This window comes from Schistocerca piceifrons, chromosome 1 (genome assembly GCF_021461385.2).
Source record: "Schistocerca piceifrons isolate TAMUIC-IGC-003096 chromosome 1, iqSchPice1.1, whole genome shotgun sequence".
In the NCBI taxonomy this organism is placed as follows: Eukaryota; Metazoa; Arthropoda; class Insecta; order Orthoptera; family Acrididae; genus Schistocerca; species Schistocerca piceifrons.
In genome coordinates, this window is record NC_060138.1 from 976,117,680 (window position 1) to 976,141,280 (window position 23,601).

Here is a 23,601-nt window from a genome sequence, read left to right on the forward strand (position 1 = left end):
TCAGTTAGTCAACAAACTTGGTAACTCGATAACGGACTTGAAATTATCGCAGAACCAAATATCAAGTGGTACAGGACCAAATGAGCCCACTGTCATCAATGGCCCGTATGTGGTTTATTTACTAGTATGCTTTCGGAAGTCATGTGGTTTTTTTTTTTTTATATGAACCTACCGTCGCTCGCAGCTGAATGGTACAGATCCAAACCTAATTTTTGTGAGTAAGCTGTAAGTAGGCTGTTTATGTTTTCTTATTGGCAACGTTACGTAGCGCTCTGAATGAAGATCACTGTCTGTGCTGTGTGCAGTCTGTGGCTAGTTTGCATTGTTGTCTGCCATTGTAGTGTTGGGCAGCTGGATATGAACAGCGCGTAGCGTTGCGCAGTTGGAGGTGAGCCGCCAGCAGTGGTGGATGTGGGGAGAGAGATGGCGGAGATTTGAAATTTGTAAGACTGCATGTCATGAACTGCTATATATGACTATTAAGGTAAATACATTGTTTGTTCTCTATCAAAATATTTCATTTCCTTACTATGCCTATCAGTAGTTAGTGCCTTCAGTAGTTTGGGTCTTTTATTTAGCTGGCAGTAGTGGCTCTCGCTGTATTGCAGTCGTGCGAGTAACCAAGATTTTTGGTGAGGTAAGTGATTTGTGAAAGGTATAGGTTAATGTTAGTCAGGGCCATTCTTTTGTACAGATTTTTGAAAGTCAGATTGCGTTGCGCTAAAAAATATTGTGTGTCAGTTTAAGCACAGTCTTGCATAATTGTTCAAAGGGGACGTTCCATATGTCGACCCTTAGTCGAGGATACCTCACTGGAATCTTCTGATTTTGTCTTGTAGTTTGTGTAATTAGTGTAGCGTTAGTTTATTGCTAGCGCGTAATTGTAGAGAGAATCTCCTTTGTAGTTGCAGTCTTTCATTGTTGTACAGTAAAACAGTTGTGGCATGCATGTAAATTTGCACCAAGTATTTCGCAGCTGCGCTTGCAATTAACTAGATATTTTTTCAGCGCTATGTTATTGTGTTCTCTTATTTTTGCTCTTCAAATTGTGCTTTTCTGTGTTATCGTGTGAAATATTGCGACAATAATGGTGTGTGAAAAACGTAACACTAGGCTCCAAAGTAAACTGAGAAATAATAGTGACGACGAGCGTAGCTTATCAGCACCACTGTGTAATGTATTAACAGACATTAAAAGTAGTAATTTGGTAATTGTGGATAGGGAAATGGAGCGGGCGGCAAATAATGGTGTAGACAGTGAAACAATTAGTGAACAGGGAAGCATTATCGATCGATCGGTCGGCAACAGCTCGCCTCAGGATTCCGAAATGACAGGACACAATCTCGCAAATACTGTAGATTCAGGTTTTGCGTCCTCACCGTTTTCTCAAATAAATCAAGATATATTTTCTGCTTTTGAAAATGCGAATATTGCCGGTTCAAATGCACTGCCGAATAGCACTGAGGAACATGTTTCAGACATCAGTGCATTGTTATTACAGTTAATGCAACAAATGGGACAAAGGCTACAAAAGTTAGACACAATGGAACAAAATCTTCAAAAGTTAGACACAACGCTTGAACAAAATCAGAAACAAATGGGACAAAATCTTCAAAAGTTAGACACAATGGAACAAAATCTTCAAAAGTTAGACACAATGGAACAACACCAGAGACAAACACAGCAACAGTTAGACGGAATGGAATAAAATCTTCACACCACACTTGAACAAACACGTGAAGATTTATACTGAGTTACATAAAATCGAATCGAAATGTCAAAAAGTCTGTAATGACGTAAAAACACAAATTTGTGAGCATTTCCAACCTATTCTTTCGCATCATGAAAATGCATTACAGAATCACGAAGCAGCCATAAAAGAACTGCAAACTATTGTTCATGAAAATTACGACACCTTGCAAGCTAAAATTGACTCAGTTGAATCAACCGATTCGGTTACACAACTTGCAAAAACTCAGGAAAACTTAAAGTACACAGTAGATACGATTTCAACACAAATGGACAATCTGAAACTTGGTTCACAAAAACACACAGAGGAAATAATTTCACTATCGGATAAAGTAGCCGAACTTTCAGATCAGTTCACTAAATTATCTACAAAGGTAGATGATGATCTGAATGACACAAGACCTGTAGCCCTCACGGACACTGAAGAGTATGAACAAATTAGAAAATTCAAAAAAAATCAAAATCAAATCAATACACTGTACAAAATAGAAATCCGGGAAGTACAATGTAAGTTGGCACAAGTAATACAAGAATTACATATTTCAGAGGACACTCGCGCTCCAGTGCAGGAAGAGGGACATAGAAATACGGAACAACCACAAAATAATAACACAGGACACTTCGGAAAGTATGAAAGAAATTGGCAAGGCGCTTTGGATTTCGAGATGGAATCGCCGAAACGAAGTAACAATGAGCGATGTGCGACTCGCCAACACGATGATTTTGACCATAAGCTGTTCATTACTACATGTAAATTCAAAAACATTTAAGAATTCTGACAACGACATTCATCCACAAGCATGGCTTCATCAATTCTCTCATTGTTTTCCTCCCAACTGGTCATTGGCGCACAGGTTAGAATTTATGTGTGGCTATTTAGAGAATGAACCAGCTGTAAGAATGCGATCGGTGATTCACGATTGCCACAGTGAAGGAGAATTCTATCATGCCTTCCTCTCAGCGTATTGGTCTCAAGCTACACAAGACCGAGTAAAACATAGCATCATAATGATGAAACGTTTCGAACAATCTGAATTTCCCAGTCTTATCAAATATTTTGAAGACATGTTGCATAAGAATCAGTATCTTTCAAACCCATACAGCCCCTCAGAACTCATCCGCATTTGCTTAATCATACTGCCTGAACATTTACGACACATTATTTTAGCAGGACGTTGCAAAGACGACATTGAGGCTTTTCAGGGACTGTTACAAGAACTGGAAATTGACACTGACAATTGCGGAACGCGAAAACAAGAGCACAACAATTACAGGTCACATCTGTCACAATTCCGCAATGACAGAAATAATACACGACAAGGCTATTCTTACAACGTAAATTGTGACCAAAACAGACACCACCCGTATGACAACCGTTGGCAGAGTAGTAATAATTACAGAGAAAGATTGCATTTCTGCAGTAATGAATATGACAGAGACAATCATAGAAACAGACACTATGGCAACCAGAACTATTATTATCACAGGAAACAGAATAACTTCAGACGCAACAGTTCAGCGTGCAGTTACGATTCAGGGAGCAATTCTCCACCATGTGACCGACAAGAAAGAAACTGTGGAATCTACCGACATGACGACAGATGATATGATCGTAACGACAGAGCTGAATTGCATCAGAACTGGTGGGATTCAAACAGAGCAGGGCCCTCTCGACAAGGTGAATTTGTAGAAGTTAGGTCTCCAAATCCCAATAACGACGCGCGCCAACAAAGAAACAGACAATGACTCGCACCGCAGGCAGCCACATGCGCCGGCTAGGCTTCAGAAAAATAACATAAGCTAACCTTGAGATAAATTCCAGTATTCCTTACCGACATATACCACATGATAATTGCGTTGAAACTGAAATTCTGCATACTAGGAAGAGTAGAGGTTTACACCATATTTCACGTGTAAAACCAATTACTGAGAGATAATCTGCCTTTTAACTTAGTCTTCTCCATAAAATCTTCCACTTCACATTACTGGTACTCTTTGTCACACTTACAAACTGTTAACATGCAACTATATTTTAAAGTTAACTATCCATTCAAGAACCTAGGGAACTTAGACAAGTAATTACGAATGCATTGTTATGGTGAACAGACGACACAGTGTTGTTATTTGTACATTCTTCCTTGTTAGTTGCACGATTACGTAACGAATATATGGCTTACATACTTAGAACATATACTGTTAATGAGATTTTAATGCAACATTTTGGTTTACTTGAAAAGACATTATTTAAAGTACTTTATGTGAGATTACCGATGACTTAGTATTTGGTTTCTTTGACAGCTACACGATTATATCACGACGCTACTAATGTGTGACACAATTTACATTGTTGCTTTTGTGGTGTTTCTGTTTCATATCTGCACAGTTTTTCTGAACTATTCTGGAAAGTAAAACATGTTTTAGTAGTAACTTTTGTGGTATAGCTACAATGAGACAGCCTTTTTCGTAGCACAACAATAAGTTACATTAAATTCCTTTCTTGATCATGGTAAGGTACGTAATCACTACGATATCTATACGCAAAGCATTTCACTTTCGTTTATGATGAGGTAAGTACATTGACTTCAGCAGAAATTTGCTTACAGAGGACGATAACTACGACACTTCCACAGAATTATCTTACAGCAAGACGCACATTTAGCGCTACAGGACATGCATTTGAGTGATTAATTTTGTACTTAAACCATGTTATTTTTCAAGATTTTTGAATTACAAAGAAAGTTTTCCGTGATACATTTCATTCCATTGCTGTAATCTGTAACACCTGAGGGTATAATTACATTAATCCTCGGGGGGGGTACACACTTACTTTGTGCACCATGTGTGTGTCAAGCACAAGAAGCCCTAGCTAATATGGTATTTGCTTATACAACTTTACACATCGGTACCATATTCCTCTAACACACATTACACAGCTATCTGATCATTTAACTTAGAGATAAACATTTTTTTACTACATCAGTGACACATGTTTACACAATTACACATGTGGATAACTTCACACTTATGAAATTGTATTTTGTCTGTACTTTGTGAATTGTTCATATTTTTTTGGAACCATTGTGATGCTATGAGAGCTTTGAATGATGTATTTGGTATGGGATCATGATTTTTAAAGTACGTTTGAGGTAGATGACACTATTGAAATGAGCAGAGAATTTTTTTTTAGGTTTTGAAATTATTGGAGGAAGCTACAACGATTTTGAGATTTGACTGAGATGTTATGGTGTTATTATTACGACGATGATGTGTATTATGCTGCAGAGGTATGTTTATGATCAATAAGCTGATGCTATATGAGGAATCTGATTATGCTACGTATTTATTATGATGAAATATTGAAGAAGTATATGTATATGTGTAATAAAGTAAGGAGTAATGAACAGTGGTTAGGGTCTCTGATATGTGAAAAAGGATGTTGGAAACCAAGAATCATACTTTAAGAATTATGAAATGTGTGTACATGCGTGAATGTATTACAATGCTGTCGAAAATTTTTTGGACACTGTTATATTTATAGGATTTTGTTTCTACACTTTTCTACTGTAATTTCTCGGTTTGTGAAATTTTATTTGTATATGAGACTGTCACTGTAGTGCAAACTGGTGTCGTAAATATTTCGGTAAGAAAGTTAAGTGACCACCTACAAGTAATGCGTCGTGGGCACCCAGCTGCGCGACAATCGCCTGGAAAAAAGCCATTTGTGTGTGCCTTTCAGAGGCACAGGTGAAAAAAAAATAGGGGCCATTATCCTCGCTATTGACATTCCTTTGTAGAAAGTATCGCAAAATACGACACGCTCAAACTTGAAAATGTATGATAACACTGTGGAGCTCTTAAGTTATGATATTTACTGAAATGTCTAATGAAATGACGAGAAATATTTTATGTCTATACACCTGATTATGACTACTGTCTTTCTAGTTGAGAGATTTTTTTTACTACCTTATGAAATGCCATATGGCTAATGAATGATGTTTCATGCCTTCCTTTGTACATATTTGCTCATTTTCTTTAATATCTAGTTTCTAGCTGCACTGCAGCATTGGTTATTATAAAATTTAATAGATGTACTAATATCACTATTTTCTGTCTACAGACCCAGTAAAGAATACGTTTCTCATATACTTTCTTAGAAAAGGGAGCACAAATAGACATTTCCCTTCACAGGAATTGCATAAATAATTTTTTAATGACCTGGTAACTTTTTTGCAGAGTAAATTTTTGTGATGCATCACTCTAGTATTAAGATGTGACATAGGTATTAGACATGGCCATTTTTAGTGTAATATTTTTTCTGCTTGAGCTATGTCTTGTTTAGATATAAGTTATTGCATTTGCTGCTGCTGTTTGCCAGGTATAGTGCTACTAAATTTCACTGTACATTACTCTGTTAAGCCAGTTTTGCTACGAATTTATTTTTCTTGTTTGCTGCGCATTGCCTTATATTAGTTGTAATATTGCATTTGCTTTGCTAATTTATGCTGGTTGCTTTGCCATTTGTATTTTTTATCATTGCTGTTTGTGGTAATTGTTTTGTTCTGCTGCATTGCCTCGTTCCTTAGTTTAGCACCTGAGCTCAGTAGATTTAAGTTAGCTTAAGATGGGGTAGGCTATTTGAGAGAACGAGTTGTGATGAATTGGAAGAAATGCATTGAGAAGCTATAAGAAAATGGATTGGCCAAAAAAGTATTTTGAAAGAGGATATGAGCGAAAAAATAGCGTTTAGGGGCAACAGGTTTAGGTAGGATTTTCTTGGAAATAAATGATGAGGTAAGATAATGGAAAATAAATAATGAGGTGAGAAATATGTGAACATAAAAATACAGAAAGCATGCTTGGATAGGATTTTTTTGGTGGAAACAAATGTTGAAATAAGACGAAAGATCTATGGAATGAAGTTTTAGGTTGGAGCAATACAAAATGTTACACTGAAACAAACCCTGCCCTTCCCTCTTGTGTTATTCTGCTATATGTTTGTGTACTCTTGTATATTTGTGTTTTTCCTGTCTTTATGTGTTTAGCTGATATGAGTTATGTTGTGGAATTTTTCTAATAATATGTTATTTTCTTTGTAAAGATGTTTAGACATTATTTATTCTGTTTTGTTTTAATGCTCATGTGTGAAGTTGATGTTTCAAAAGTTATTCTGATCTTTTATGTATGAACTTATGTCATAATTCCTGTAACACTTATGTATATGTTATTTCGATCCTTTTGTAAAGCCTGTACTACAAATGTTATCTGTATTGTTATGTTCTTTAATGATCTATTTTGTACCTTTGTAATTGTATTCTTATGTTATAAAACTGTAATTGACACCAGTTCATCAAATTAAGTAACTTGTAAGTTCCATTTCACTGCACACGTTTCTGTTGGTCATAGTATATGGACAATATGTGAGAAGTAGGGACTGTTAGTGTTTGCACGTGTGTTAAAAATTCAGCAAGGGACTGGATAACAGCATTGCTGGTTCTAAGGACAATTCCAAAAACTTTGTGAGTGCACAAGTGGTGGTTATGGACTTCCTATATTGTCTGCAAGACTCTTCGATGGTGATTGTGCACCTGCACAGTCGCAGCAGATGGCTGCTGGCCATCTCTACAAGGACTACAGTGGGTCTACATCTTTGCTGACTCACCAGTACCATTATTTCTACAAGGACTGCAGTGGGTCTGCACCTCTGGTGGCCCACCAATACCACAATCTCTACCAGGACTACAGTGGGTCTGCACCTCTGGTGGCCCACCAATACCGTAATCTCTACCAGGACTACAGTGAGTCCACTCTGTGATGACCTACCTACCAATATTCTTCAAAACTTCGACTGACTCTGCGGTGGGTTTGCTCTGTTGTGGCCCATTACCTGTCTGCATGTCAAGAGTCAGCACTGTCTTTTCGTTGGAAGGACAACACTACTTCTTCTAGACTGCATGGAAATCCACTACTTCCTTGTGCATTTTCTTCTACTTCTCAGACTTTGAGAAAAACACTGCTATTTTACTGTGATGAACGATCAGGACTGTCTTTATGGACTGTGAGAAAATTTTAGCTTTTGACCAACATTGTATCAATAAGTGTGTGCATTTGATATCTTTACTATTGTAATTATGAAAAATTTTATCAAATCGTTATTGGCCACTGCCCAAAACAATTTGTAAATTTTTTTGTGGGGAGCATGGGGGCTATGTAAGTAGGCTGTTTATGTTTTCTTATTGGCAACGTTACGTAGCGCTCTGTATGAAGATCACTGGCTGTGCTGTGTGCAGTCTGTGGCTAGTTTGCATTGTTGTCTGCCATTGTAGTGTTGGGCAGCTGGATGTGAACAGCGCGTAGCGTTGCGCAGTTGGAGGTGAGCCGCCAGCAGTGGTGGATGTGGGGAGAGAGATGGCGGAGTTTTGAAATTTGTAAGACTGGATGTCATGAACTGCTATATATATTATGACTACTAAGGTAAATACATTGTTTGTTCTCTATCAAAATCTTTCATATGCTAACCATGCCTATCAGTAGTTAGTGCCTTCAGTAGTTTGAATCTTTTATTTAGCTGGCAGTAGTGGCGCTCGCTGTATTGCAGTTGTGCGAGTAACCAAAATTTTTGGTGAGGTAAGTGATTTGAAAAAAGGTATAGGTTAATGTTAGTCAGGGCCATTCTTTTACAGAGATTTTTGAAAGTCAGATTGCGTTGCGCTAAAAAATATTGTGTGTCAGTTTAAGCACAGTCTTGCATACTTGTTAAAAGGAGACGTTCCCAAGCAACAAGACTAATCTTGAGTTGTGGGCTCGTCTTCTCCTGCGTCCCATGAGATGATATTCCTCCATTCTGTGTATATCTACATAGAAATACCTAAATCCACTTACAGTGCATAGCGGAGGGTAATCTGAACCACTGCTAGTCGTCCCATTCACTGGCATACGGTGCTATGGAAAAGTCGTTTTCTGTATTCCTGTGTATGAATTCTAATCTCCCTCACTTTGTTCTTACTGTCCTTGCACTATATGGACGTTAGGAGCAGCAGAACCGTTCTGAAGGCTGCAGCAAACAAACGCTAGTTCTCTAAAATCACCAACGCAGTCCGGCGAAAACCTTTTCTTTCTTCCAAGGATTGCTATCTACGTTCACACAGCATTTTCCTACTCTGTTAATGATGGAACCAGCCATATCACACATATCGGCACACATCCTAATTGTTTCGAAATTTTCGTTTCATCCCTCCCGGTTGCGATCCCAAACACTTGAGCGGCACTCTGTGACTGGCCAAAGAATAACTGCGTGGGCATTATTAGGATGCGATGTAAGCTATGACATGGACAAGGATATGGAACCCAAGATTAGCAAGTATCAGTCAATATGCCGAATGATGACCAAGGTCGCTAACGCACGCTTGTGTGGGGGCACTCGACTCGGGGGTAAGCTGGTCCCAATCCTGCTGATGGAAAAATTTTCAGTGTCAGTGTTTCAACGACAAGGGGCTGAGAGGTGGTGGTGTAATGTTCCTGATCACTAGACTTTGTGCCAACGTCCTGATTCAAACACCAGACCTGTCCTCAGTCATGAAGTGAGGGCAGATGAAACTGTTGGTAGTGATCAGTCCGTCGGATGGGGACGTTAACTTGGCGGAACCCTTGGAGTTAGTCGTAAGGAGTCAGCTGCCTGCCGGTACCCAGTTTCACCCTCTCCTTTCTCTCAGTATCATCACCATACAACACACACATACATATATACAAAACATTGTCAGTAGTGTGTAATGGAGCATATTGTAAAAAAACAAACAAAAATATGGGAAATGATTAGAAAAACATTCTAGAACAGAATACAGAAGTAAGCAAAATTAAAATATTATAAAACAATTGCTACACCTTAATAGCTGTATGGAAGTGAGTCATGGATCCACAGAGACAGCGATAAAAGCAGAATACAAGCAGGAGAAATGAGACTTCTTAGAAGAGAGACAGGTGTTAGCAGTGGAGACCGTACAAGGAATGAAGATTTTAGGAATATTATGATATTAATGATAAGATTATACAAAAGTCACCTCCTAAGAATAAGCACACAGAAAATCTCAAGTTGGCTATGCTGTACCAGCCAAGAGGAAGAAAGGGCCCACAAAGATCCAGATGAGGTCACAGTAGAATGTGAAGACGGAACAGTCACAAGTTTCTAAGCCTTGAAGTGCAGAAAAAAAAGAAGAAGCGTTATGGTTCAAATGGCTCTGAGCACTATGGGACTTAACAGCTGAGGTCATCAGTCCCCTAGAACCTAGAACTACTTAAACGTAACTAACCTAAGGACATCACACACATCCATACCCGAGGCAGGATTAGAACCTGTGGCCTTAGCGGTCGCGCGGTTCCAGACCGAAGCGCCTAGAACCCCTCGGCCACTCCGGCCGGCGAAGAAGCGTTATACACGCGCTCTGGTTTACAAGTGCACTACTCTTTCTCAGAACCCTGTTCATAAGTAATTGTTAGCCACTCATCTCTCCTATAACGAACTGTGCACGTGACATTTATAGAGCGTATAATAAAAAAGAAATTATGAAACTTATGACACTAGTGACGTTAAGAGACGCTGATCATACTACTGAGTGATGAATTTTGGTTTAGAGATGTTGCTAAAATGGCCCGTTTGAACTAATGCACAACTGGCGTCTGCATGCTAATGATTGTGTAACACGATCAAAACAACTAGGCGTTTCACTAATAATGGCTGCAGCTTTAGCCAAAAGGGCAACCAGCTGTTCTGTAATGTCTGTCGGTGTCTCCCACAACGAAACTTTCATCTCCCTCCTACAAAACGAAATCCATAGGAATAAGGGTGAGTGAACGTGTTGGCATATATCTCCCAATCCAGCAATCGGGGAATCGTTCTCTTAATGTTCTCTGAAGTCAACTGCAAAGTGCTGTGGCATCCCGTCACGCTGGAGCTATAATCGTTCCCTAACTGCTAGCGGTACATTCTCCAACATTTCTGGTATTACTTCGCGGAGTAAGATATGATAATTTTCTCCACACTCAGCGTGTCAAGCAGAAGATACGGTCTGATAACATGGCTGTGAATTATACCAGCCCGCATCTTTAGGATAAATCTCTGTTGATGGTGGAACATTGGTGGTGGAACGCACCAGCTGCTTTTGGATCTTCCAACTCCCAGACACGTCTGTTGTGGCTGCTGAATAGTCATTGCCTTGTGTAGGCAGCCTCTTCAGCAAAAATAAATAAATAAAAATAAAAAAAATAAAAATGCCATACGATCATTTCATTTTCAGAGAAAATATTTTTGGGTTTTATGTAAACAATAAATGTTTTATTGTTTGCGTTTGTTGTGATAATTTATCCTTTTAGTTTTATGGTGAACAAAATTTTCCAGGTATTATTACGTGTAAGATCTGTTTCTTCGTAAATGATGTCATGTGCGAATTTTGGGAGAAAACGGAAATTTACACTTACGCAGATAAATACCCAGAAGAGAAAAATCTTATTGATATTGATATTATAAAAGAAAAAGAATAAACTATCACGACAAAAAAACAATAGGCCATTTGTTATGTACGTAAAATTATAAAATACTGTTTCTGGAAATTAAACGTAGTCACTGATTTTCCGCGAAGTTTGATTTCCGTTGTAAACATATAGCATCGCTGGACTCGGAGCTGTCAAAAACAGTTTTACCGTCGTTACACAAATAAAAATAACGTGATCGTAAGATAACAGACAGACAGCTGATACTTACACTCAAAGATGTAAAATGGACCGCATCATATCAGCCAAGACGTGAGCACTATGTACCATACTTAGTGATAAAAACTAATGTAAATATAAGAAATAATATTATACCTGTAATACCATGAGCGGAGGTACACTTGATAGTCTCAAAAACGCCGAAGTGGTCCCGTAGAGTAACTTTGTGATCATTACGACTAAATAAATCAATAGTGCAATCCTAGCCTGTACCAAAAATTAAACATTTAATTATTTATTAAACGACGTGAACACTGCTAACAGCAGGGAAAACTTACCCTTCCTGGATGTAGGATGTAACTCTGCTGTTTATAAAATTCCATTGTCAACATGTAGCACACGAAACAGTCATAACAACTGCAAACGTTGGCCGAAGGGAAATACAGCATAAGATCCTTCACGGATTCCTAGCGAGGAAACGGCGCACCTGCCTGATTTGCGTCACATAATAATAATGTTATCTTTGTCTCCTTGATAACTGTACAAAATTGTGTACGTGGTTTTGCTGCACTCTCTAGCTGCAACTACTCACTTCAATGGCGTTTTTAACCATTATGTTGGCAACATCGAAGACATCACACACATAAAAATGACTCTTTTGTGTGAAATTTTGAATGATATGTCTATGTGTTTTTGAGAAAAACACCGAGTTCGCTACGGTATATTGTTGTGATACGTGAGTTTTGTATTCGAGGTAAGGGGATAGGGGATGCTGAAGAGGGTTTTCAGAAATAAACAAGACGCAGCCACGGTTCACGCAGGCTGCTGAGATACGCATATCCTATGCGATGTTCTTCGGGATACTTATTCTCTCAGGTTACAGACTCCGAGTGGCCTCTCTTGCCTTGGGACCTTCCATGTGCAGCTGTTTCTGATGGGGACCTCAACGACAGCATGTGCAAACATTACCCTCACTTAAAAGGTAAATTCACAAATAAGTAAATTCAGTTCACAAATAAGTAACTAACTTCAGCACGATAAAATATAGAGCTATGAAATTCTGGACTGTAACTCAGCAAAGTGCTAATAGCAATGATTATTCGAAGTGCAGTGTTACAACAGAATTGATGTGATGTCTCCCAGTACGTTTTTTAAAAGCATTTCATTAATTTTTGTAATATGACAGAATAATTTCATTGTATGAGCTATTCGTAGATCAAATGACGGAGAGCTTCACGATCAACATTTCTGAGCGAGACATACTGGCCACCTGTTGTGTTATCGGCAAATGGGAGGCAGAACCATTGAGGATTGTCACGGTTACATTATTCCACTAGGTATTCTAGGAAATAGTTGGATCATAAACAAATAAATGTGTGTAGTGCCTTACATAATTTTTCCTTTAACATACAAAATGGCCACTGAAGAAAGAAACTGGTGATTGTATTAAATTAAATTTTTAAATGCAAAAAAATTACACTCCTTTGTTATTTGTTTGATCACTATTAAAAACAGTCTTGACCACAATTTATTTAATAAGGTGACCGGTTTCGACCACTACTGTGGTCATCTTCAGACCATTGAGTAGGAACCTCTTTGTTGGAGAATCACTAGTAGTGATTCCCCAACAAAGAGGTTCCTACTCAATGGTCTGAAGATGACCACAGTAGTGGTCGAAACCGGTCACCTTATTAAATAAATTGTGGTCAAGACTGTTTTTAATAGTAATTATTTATAAGACATTGATCACTGCTGTTCCCATAATGCATTCAAGAGTAATTTGTTTGATCACTTATTTCTGTGAGCTAGCCGCAACAACCTTGCGATAATTAATCCCCGCATCTGTTGTGATGCTCTCTTTTTCGTCAGGTTTATTAGCTGCTAAACTGTTGTGATGCTCTCTTTTTCGTCAGGTTTATTAGCTGCTAAGAGGCAAGTATGTTTTTGCACTCATTCACATTTCTAGTGGACTGTTCAACTAATTGTTCAAAATAATTGAACTTTATTAAGTGTGGTCTTACTTCATTAGCACCGCTGGATATGAAGTAACGGAGGAGTACTCGCCATGATAATCAGAATGTTTCGGACCGTGAGTAATCATTAAATAGAACTGTAATTTTGTGTCGTAAGACACTGTCGTGTTTTCAGATATCTTTCCACTGCTTGGGACTATTAGAAAATGCCAACATTACAACTACTTAGGAACAGTTTCACCTGTGGAGAGTCGGTTAATAATTACATGGGTCATGTGGTTACCTTATGTACAAACATTTACCTCATGTGTGGCCCCCAAAAACACGCTCAAAGGTAATTACAGCACATTATAGACTGTAACTATGGATCTGTTTGGTGGTAGTCTCATAACTGTACTTTAACGAGTATATTTTAAGCTGTAGTTTCGTTTTCATATCCATATGGCTAGTATTTTTTATGCTGACCGCAGTTCATTATACATAAGTTGCTCGTTATTAAAAATGGTTCGAGTCAGTCAAATACAGATCAGTTTTCATAACTGCTTAGAACTTGGGCATGTCAGCAGTTGTTTACCCCGTCGTATTTTGGGCTCATCACTGCGTCGTCTTCCACTGCCAGAGTCTATTAACATGAAACTTTCGAGGTATGGGTGCGTGTCAAATTTTACATAAACTATCACTGATGAAACTGGGCTCTGTCAACCTGAGGAAGGCCTCTGCAACAGTGGCCGAAGCGCTGTATTCATCAGCGACTATACCCAGAAAACTATCATGTTTGTTTGGACATAATTCCTAAAGGCATAGTGGTACAACGTCTCATATAAAAACGTATTGTGTACCATGGCAGATGCCTCTGAAAGTAGTATGCAGGCCTCAGCCTGTGTCATTCGATGCACTTTTACGAATATTGTTATATCTGTCCATACTGATAATGTCGAACCCTAAACCTTAAATGCTCCGTGTTATAATGATTTAAAATTAACTTCGTGCTCGATGAAGCTAGTAAACATTAAATTGGAGCATGTGATCGACTTCGATAAAATTACATCCTTTATATGATTTTTAAGTTTCTACGTCCAGTACTGCGTGACGACTTACCTTTTGACTTTCGCAAAAGGATACGTCTTCTGATGATAAAATCCGTGTTATAGTAAAATCGGTTAATTATCATAAATACACCAAACGCGATCAAGAAAATGGTAAATAAGAAAAAGTAAAATCACGTTACTCGCCCTTTGTGCTAGATACACGGCTTCCTTGAGAGAGAATAACTGCGACGGCATAAAATTCTCAGAAGTACTACAACGAGAATTTAGGGGAATATTGTGAGACACGCATCACTGCTAAGTTATGATGACAAACAGTAAAGGCTTGAAAATGAATGTATTTTGAAAGTGTGATTTGTATGTCGTCAGTTTTTCTATTGATTTTCTGTCAGTTATCGTTTTACGTTTCCGCCTCTACCTAACTACTACACCCATCAGTCATTTAAAATGTTTGGAATATTTTGGCCTTTGTCTGATTCTATACTTCGTCCTAGTACTACTACTTACAGCACCTAGTAAACTTATCTCGATGCCGTAGCATACGTCCTACTAAATTTTCCCTTCTTTTCAATTCCGTATAAACCGAATTCCTAGTTACTGCTTTGAGCTTGTCTTTCTTTAGTACCTTACGTGGCCACCTAAATCCTACATTCTTCTGTAGCACTATATTTCAAAAGCTTCCGGTTTATTATTCTCTCCATTTCCCAAGGTCTCTAGGCGCTTCGGTCTGGAACCGCGCGACCGCTACAGTCGCAGGTTCGAATCCTGCCTCGGGCATGGATGTGTGTGATGTCCTTAGGTTAGTTAGGTTTAAGTAGTTCTAAGTTCAAGGGGACTGATGACCTCAGATGTTAGGTCCCATAGTGCTCAGAGCCATTTGGCATTTTTTCTTCATTTCATGTCAATACAACGCTAAGATCCGGACTTGCTATATCGGGAACCTTTTCCCGAAATGAAATATTGGAGGCAAGTATAGAGTTTTATTCAATGATGTTTCTTCGGCTGAGCCAGTCTGTTTTTGATCTCATACTTTATTTGGCTACCGAATATATTACTATCTCTTATAACGGCGGAGTCTTTCATTTATTCTAGCACTGTGACTTTTCCTTATTTGGTGATAAGCAAGTGAATCTTATCCTCCCACAGCTGTGTATCACATTCCTCTTTGTTTGTCGTCATGCTACGTTATGTGGAAAATAGGCAATTCATTCCAAGATATTCCAGCTTCTGATGTCAGCTAAAAGTATATTTTACACACATATGATAAATTTCAGTATTTCCGAATGCGTACCAGCGACGGCTGTAAACTTGTATGAGAACAAATCATTCATTGTGTTGTCAAACTCTGACTACATAAAGGGTGCCTATTTCTCCACTACCTTCTCCTTTCTCTTCTATGGTACTCTGGAACATTTCTTAATAGTACAGAGTTTACATCACAGTTTCCAACTATACACGTTCTCAAATCACTGGACTCGCATTCGGGAGGACGACGGTTCAATTCCGTCTCCAACCATCCTGATTTAGGTTTTCCGTGATTTGTCTAAATCGCTTCAGGCAAATGCCGGGATGGTTCCTTTGAAAGGGCACGGCCGATTTCCTTCCCAATCCTTCCCTAACCCGAGCATGAGCTCCGTCTCTAATGACCTAGTTGTCGACGGGACGTTAAACACTAACCACCACCACCACCACGTACTCAAATCTTTTTCCTACGATCTTTTGCTTCTCAATCTTTAAAATATTTCTCATATATTAAGGCTAGCATGTTTGCATTTCCATTTAATTTCTTTCTTAAGAAACCTTCCTCCTAGCTTTGCATCTCAGTTTCCTACATGATATTCTCTCACTGACAGGGTTGGAGTGTTTACCAATTTACGCACTGATTTAATATCTCTCCTTTTGCTGCACCTGTAGTATTTTTTCCTGCCTTAATTCAGTCCTTCTTTAACTGATTATCTACTGAGTGTATTTCCGTACTAATTTGTACCATCCACAATCGGTTTGGAAAATTTCCACTTTGTGTTATTCTGTGTTACACTGCAGATATTCAAAACTTTATGTCGTCTTGAATTTTAATAGATTTCTCGTGCTAATAACGTATGTTCCGGCCCTTGGTCGGCACATGCATATGCTTTGAAGCTCATAATTTCATTCTCAAACATTTAGCAATTATGTACACTCAGATGATGTATGTCGCGCTTTATAATCAATCTGAGGTAGGTCGTCTTATCCTGAGATTTTACAACAACGTGATCGCCTTATGAAACCTACTACGGAATTCCAAAATCATCTGTCTCCCTTCAATAGTTTTACCCAGTCCACATTCTGAAATAACGTTTGCATTCTTTTCCGTATTACGTGACCATAAAGTGAACACAAAATTATAATACTATAAAATTTCGAAGAAAAGTTTTACTACCTGGACACCTTGCATTCTTAATATGAACACAAAATTATAATATTATAAAATTTCGAAGAAAAGTTTTACTACCTGGACACCTTGCATTCTTAATAATTACGGCCCTCATACATGTTCAGCTCAGCAGCTCACGAGAAAATTCAGTATCAAATTTAATACTACACACCAAGGTCAACCAAACCCAAATAACTCTGTGTCACACAAGATTAAGTATCCATTACCAATCAGAAGTAACAGGTTAGCAATACACCTACATTGATGAACTGTCACTGGCAACATTCTAATGCGGTAATTTTAAATTTAACTCCTACTTCCGCTAAATCAGCTTATCCAGTGTTGCCCATAGTCTAAATCGCGGCGTGCGTTTGAATTTTTTACATGTAGAGACATCAACGTAAGAGGATTGATACTGGTTACTAGCAGAGACCATAATCGCTTGTCCACATTCGATAAAATTCCCAGCTTCCACAGTCCTCGTTAAGAGCTTTGCCTGCGTTTCCACCGAGCATGATGGACAAGTTGAGTCTACTCATACAGAAATAAATCTATGTGCGAGATAATTAGTGTCGTTGGTGGGTGCTTCATGACCATTCTGATTTCAGTTTTCTGTGGACCTGAATGCGTGTGAATTCTATGAAAATTTCGTTAGATCTCCACTTCTGGGTTTTAATGCGCTGTCTGTAGATCAGGAACCGTTAAACTTTAATATATCTTAGTAATTTCGTATTGGAGTACACTCGATGTGTAACCAGAAGTCGCAACGTAACAGAAAAGAAAAGCTCTATAAGTATTACGAAGTAGACACTTTTACAGGAGGACGACTCTGTTGATCCATTGAATGAGTAAGTAATTCAAAGAGTATAACAAACTTTCGAATGTTTTACTGCACGATGTCCGCCCCCGATAGCTGAGTGGTCAGCGTGACAGATTGTCAATCCTCTGGAACCGGGTTCGATTCCCGGCTGGGTCGGGGAATTTTCCCCGCCAAGGGAGTGGATGATGTGCTGTCCTCATCATCATCCTCATGGACTGCAGGTCGCCGAAGTGGCTTCAAGTTGAAAGACCGGCACCCGGCTAACGGTCTGCCCGACGGGGGGCCCTAGCCATACGAATAAATAAAAAATAAACTGCACGTTAAGTACAAATCTATTCTGAAATGTATTTATTTGTGTTAAGCAAGAGTTATTCTGTGGTCATACATAAGCCCGTTATTAATGAAGCCCTCATGGGAAGAGTAACTTGCCATGGCACAGTGGATGGTAAATCTGAAATACTGATCCGCTTCAGCACCACCTTGGATTACAGACCGAGGTCTGCTGCAGCGTCGAAATATTAGAAATTTAGGAACGTTGACGATCAGTGTGGAGAATTCCCCAGAGATGGCTGTTGCTTTCATCTAATCTTTTCACCACATGCTGACCTCTTGTTCAACAAACCCAGCCACCTTCTACTATCTGTGGTGTGCTATACGTGATGGTGACCTCAGACACACGACAGTCCATCTTCAAATCTATGTTTAGAATATGCTGCCTGACAGTAAGTCCTCGAACATTATGAATATGAATGTATTCAAGACAGTTGTGTAGTTGTAGTGATCAGTTGTATGGCGATAGAGATTTCCTTTATTGTGATCTCCAAGCAGAAAAGTTGTACATACTCAGCCAGATCACGTCTGTGTCCACCACAGAAGCTGTAGTTATCACTGAAGCCCTCCAATTGGTCAAGCCGGTGGGGCTGAACAAGTTATTGATCATGTCTGACTCGTTAAGTGTTCCATCAGTCCCCTACACCTAACCAATATTCATTTTGTGAACATAGTGCGGAGGCATGTTTAGCTGTTCAAGTATGGAAATTTGATGAATCTCTTCATTCATTTCACAGCAGCAAGGCCTCCAAATGCTATAGGAAATCGACCTACACAAAACAAGAAACGCAAGAGAAGTACTTACTTCGATTTTAATGTATCCCGCCACATTCCTGAACTTGAGGCGAGGGTATGGGAGCATGGAAGAAAGAGTGGACAGAGGGACACTGAAAGATGGGCTACCAGTGATACAATGAGAATTCTTGTAATCGAACCCATTTCCACACCTTCTTACGCAAGATCATGGTCTCATGGGAATTTCGCCCGTGATGTTGAATAAGGTAACGTAAGAGATTTTCCAAATAGTTCGTGATACTCGACATCATATGGCGATACAGGTTAATAATTATGCTCTTTTCGTACGACCAAAGTAGGAAAAGGCAGTACCTTTGTACAAGAAACCAATCAAAGTACATTGAAGAGCCAAAGAATCTGATACACCTGCCTAACACCGTGTAGGGCCCCACAACTACGCAGAGGTGCCGCAACACGACTTGTTATGGACACTGCTAATGTCTGAAGTAGTCCTGGAGGGAACTGACACCATAAATCCTGCAGGGGTTTCCATAAATCCTTAAGAGTACGGGGAGTGGAGATCTCTTTGGAACAGCAAGTTGCAAGGCATCCCAAATATGCTCAATAATGTTCCTATATGAGGAGTTTGGTGGCCAGCGAAAGTGTTTAAACTCAGATGTATTCCTGGAGCCACACAGTAGCAATTCTGGACGTGTGGGGTGTCGCGTTGTCCTGCTCGAAATTGTCCAAGTCCGCTGGAATACACAATGGACATGAATGGATGCAGGTGATTCGGCAGGATACTTACGTACGTGCCACCTGTCAGAGTCGTATTTAGACGTATCAGGAGTCCCATATCACTTCAACTGCACACGCCCCACACCATTATAGAGCGTCCACCAGTTTGAACAGTCCCCTGTTGACATACAGTGTCCATGGATTCATGAGGTTGTCTCCATACTCGTACATGTAAACCCGCCCGATACAATTTGAAACGAGACTCGTCCGACCAGGCAACATATTTCTAGTCACCAACAGTCCAATGTCGGTGTTGACGGGCCCGGGCGAGGCGTAAAGCTTTGTGTCGTGCAGTCATCAAGGGTGCACGAGTATGCTTTTGGCTTCCAAAGCAAATATCGATGAAGTTACGTTGAATGGTTCGGGCGCTGACACTTTTTGATGTCCCAGCACTGAAATCTGCAGAAATTTGTGGAAGGATTGCACTTCTGTCATTCCGAACGATTCTCTTCAGTCGTCGTTGGCCCCGTTCTTGCAGGATTTCTCCGGCCGCAGCGATGTCGGAGATTTGATGTTTTATCGGATTCCTGATATTCACGGTACACTCATGAAATGGTCGTACTGGAAAATATCCACGTCATCGCTATCTCGGAGATCCTGTGTCCCACCGCTCGTCCGGCGACTATAACGCTACGTTCAAACTGACTAACATCTTGATAACCTGCCATTGTAGCAGCAGTAATCGATCTGACAACTGTGCCAGACACTTTCTGGCTTATATATGCGTCACCGACCAGAGTCGTATTCTGCCTGTTTACACATCCCTGTATTTGAATACGCATGCCTACACCAGTTTCTTTGGCGTTTCAGTGTGAAATACACATTTCCTACAAAATTCACGACTATTCTTGAATCAGAAAATACCAGAACTTACCAAATAATCAAGTACGTTTTAATACATTATAACCTACTCATATCTGTTACTATATATCTGAAGTATGCTAACATTCATAAATCGTATTGCTAGTGCAGTATATGCTGGCTGCATGATATGTACACCAAAGTAAATAAACTTCGGTGTTGCTGCTGAGACGCAAAGACTGGAAATGAAGATCGTCTGATTGCGAAACACTGTGTCTATCTTGGGACCATATCAATATCGCAACCGGAAGACGGCGAACAAATTGCGTGTTAACGGGCTCCGTACACATGAAAGTGGACGTGTCTGATCGACGGCGTCGTTGCGACGCCGTCCAGGAAGTACTAAAGTAATGACGGAACGGTGCAAGAGCAGTGTTACGGTACAAATGGTTAGCAGAAGCAACACTGTATAAGAACAGCACAGAGCAGGAACACTTCATAGTTCAATTCAGTTATGATTAGGTGTTACCATATTTTAATAAGCTTTCAAGTGAATAATAAGTCTATAAATTTCTGCAAATCACAATTCAGGTAAACCACAAGTTCCATTGCAAAAATAGATACTGTCACTTCACGATACCAAACATAAGGAGTACGTTTACTTGTTACGTTTAATTATCAAATTAATTCTAACCTGTTCATCGCTGGAGATGAAGAATGCAGTCTTGCAGCTCTCGTGTTATCTCGTCCTGGAAGAATATTACAATAATGTTACTATTCCTAGCAATAATACCAAAAAGAAATATTTTAATTCAATGTAATACGGAACTATAGAAAACTGTCCGAATCCAAGACAGTCAATCACGTCATATTAGCGAATATTCTTCTTCTTTACCAATTAATGTGCCAAATTAAAAATAAGGTGATGATTTATCCAACCAAAAGCAACACAAATGTCATTGTGGAGCGGAGTAACACCTCATTGGCTCACACAATACACACTTGAGAAATTAGAAACATAGTTAGTTTTCATTAGCTTTCGACATATAAAGTGGTATCCATTATACTTGTTCATCGTGAATAATACAGTACTTAAATTACGCAGTTGTCAGACAACTATCTAAGTTTATTAATGAAGAGTTATTTTGTGGTCACATATAAGCCCGTTATTAATTAACCCTCATCGGACCTCTCCCAGAGAAAGAACTTCGAAATATGTTTGATTATCAGGAAAGTAAACACAAAAAGGCAAAGAACTGAACAGTCGAAAATGGAAATTCCGTAAGTTCGATATGTGCGGTGCCGACCGATCGCCTTGATATACTGAGTCTGAGTGGCAACCTTGTATCAGAGGGAAAACTTACTCTAAAGTCCGAAGTAACAGATTTGATTCGTAAATGCATTTAAAGCACCGAAGAGATAAGAAGAAGGGGAGCCTAGAAAACTGATGGTAGTGACTGTTAAGGCGAACAAATCAGTTCAACATTTTCTTGTAACCTAAATTCTCCTACAAACTTCAGTGAGGAGCTGTTTCCTAGGTTGAAGTTATACAGATGTCTCAAGCTCCGTTCTATTTTGCAAATTGTTTCCTTTCATTCGGTCAATTGTGATGTTTTCTAGATCTAAATATACTACAGTATTCGGATTAAGTATCATTTAATTGTAAAGTGGCAGTTTAATTTTGCCTAAAATCTAGGGCCAAAAAGGTTTGTGATTAATAATTAAACGAAAGAGTACTTTCTAGGTAGTTTAACTTTTACGTCCAATAAGTAGAAATCGTCACAATGTGGGTGAAACGTGTATAATTGCTGCATTGTCATAGTTTGTGCAGGGAAAGAAAAGCGTGTAACGTTAGCCTTCCACCCGATCCCATGTCACGGTTTCATGTGGCACTGAAGTTAAATAAAGTGATAGTAAGTGTGTGTGTGTGCGTGTGTGTGTGTGTGTGTGTGTGTGTGTGTGTGTGTCGGAAGGACGCTAGAACCTAATATTCCTTGCATGCAAATGTTAAATTAATTGTCACGTACTGGTAATGGTGTGTATTGTTTATTTGTGAATAGCGCAAGCAGTGTTTCATATGTATCTGTCAATGTAAAAGTAGTTCTGGATATAATTTTGGACCAGGTTCTATTTTGCATTTGTAGCCTAGAAAAATGGTTCAAATGGCTCTGAGCACTATGGGACTTAACTTCTGAGGTCATCAGTCCCCTAGAACTTAGAACTACTTAAACCTAAATAACCTAAGGACATCACACACATCCATGCCCGAGCCAGGATTCGAACCTGGGACCGTAGCGGTCTCGCGGTTCCAGACTGTAGGGCCTAGAACCGCTCGGCCACCCCAGCCGCCTGTGGCCTAGAAAAGAATCAAAGTCAACATTCGAGTTTGGTCCACATACAAATCGTGAACACGCAACCGTAACACACCTGGAGTCATATGATACCTTGCAGGCCCTACTGTGTGGAATAAATCCTACATGTTAAGATTCGAGGGAGAATCACGAGGAAGTAAATGGCATCCTGCAGAAGCTTTCTCTTGATAACCGTATTTAGTTAACATTACAGGTTATATGATACCTTGCAGGCCCTACTGTGTGGAATAAATCCTACATGTTAAGATTCGAGGGAGAATCACGAGGAAGTAAATGGCATCCTGCAGAAGCTTTCTCTTGATAACCGTATTTAGTTAACATTACTGGTTATATTCAGAAACCCAAACTAAAAATATCAAGGAAGCCAGCAAAATTAGCACATCTTGACTTCAATAGAGAGTGTGGAATTGTTGTATACCAAGTTAATCAGCTCCGTTTTATGACCGCCTTCCGTGACATGATACGACCTGGCTGGAATTCTTCTAGTGGTTCTCTTATCCAAGAGACAGAGGAATGGATCCGCTGTGTATTGTTTGTAAAGTTGACCAACAATTTCTTTTACTCAATTGACTCTTATGAATTGCACGACTAAATTCAGAACAATTGTTTTCTTTGTTTACTACGTTACGACTTCTTACTTTCGTCCCCCACCGATGTCTTAAATGCAGACCTGAAGAAAGAATGAGAAAGTAATTATTTTTGCCTTGGAAATAGTCGTTACTTCAGAACTACGGTAGTTAATATCAGACGGTTATTGTTACGAAGTTCATGTGGCACGAACTGAAATTAGCACAGTTATTCTCAAAACTCATTGTTGGATACAACTAATCATTTAGCTTACAGTGGTTGTATGATTATAATCTAT

At 39.2% G+C, this 23,601-nt stretch overlaps 1 long non-coding RNA gene across 1 annotated transcript in view; it reads right to left on the bottom strand.

Moving 5' to 3' along the window:
• LOC124803641 overlaps window positions 1-23,601 on the bottom strand; it is a 1,814,685-nt gene that overhangs the window by 1,255,201 nt on the left and 535,883 nt on the right. The window contains exon 3 of the long non-coding RNA XR_007017227.1: window positions 21,059-21,113. This is a non-coding gene — a long non-coding RNA (uncharacterized LOC124803641). The remainder of the gene's footprint in view (window positions 1-21,058; window positions 21,114-23,601) is intronic.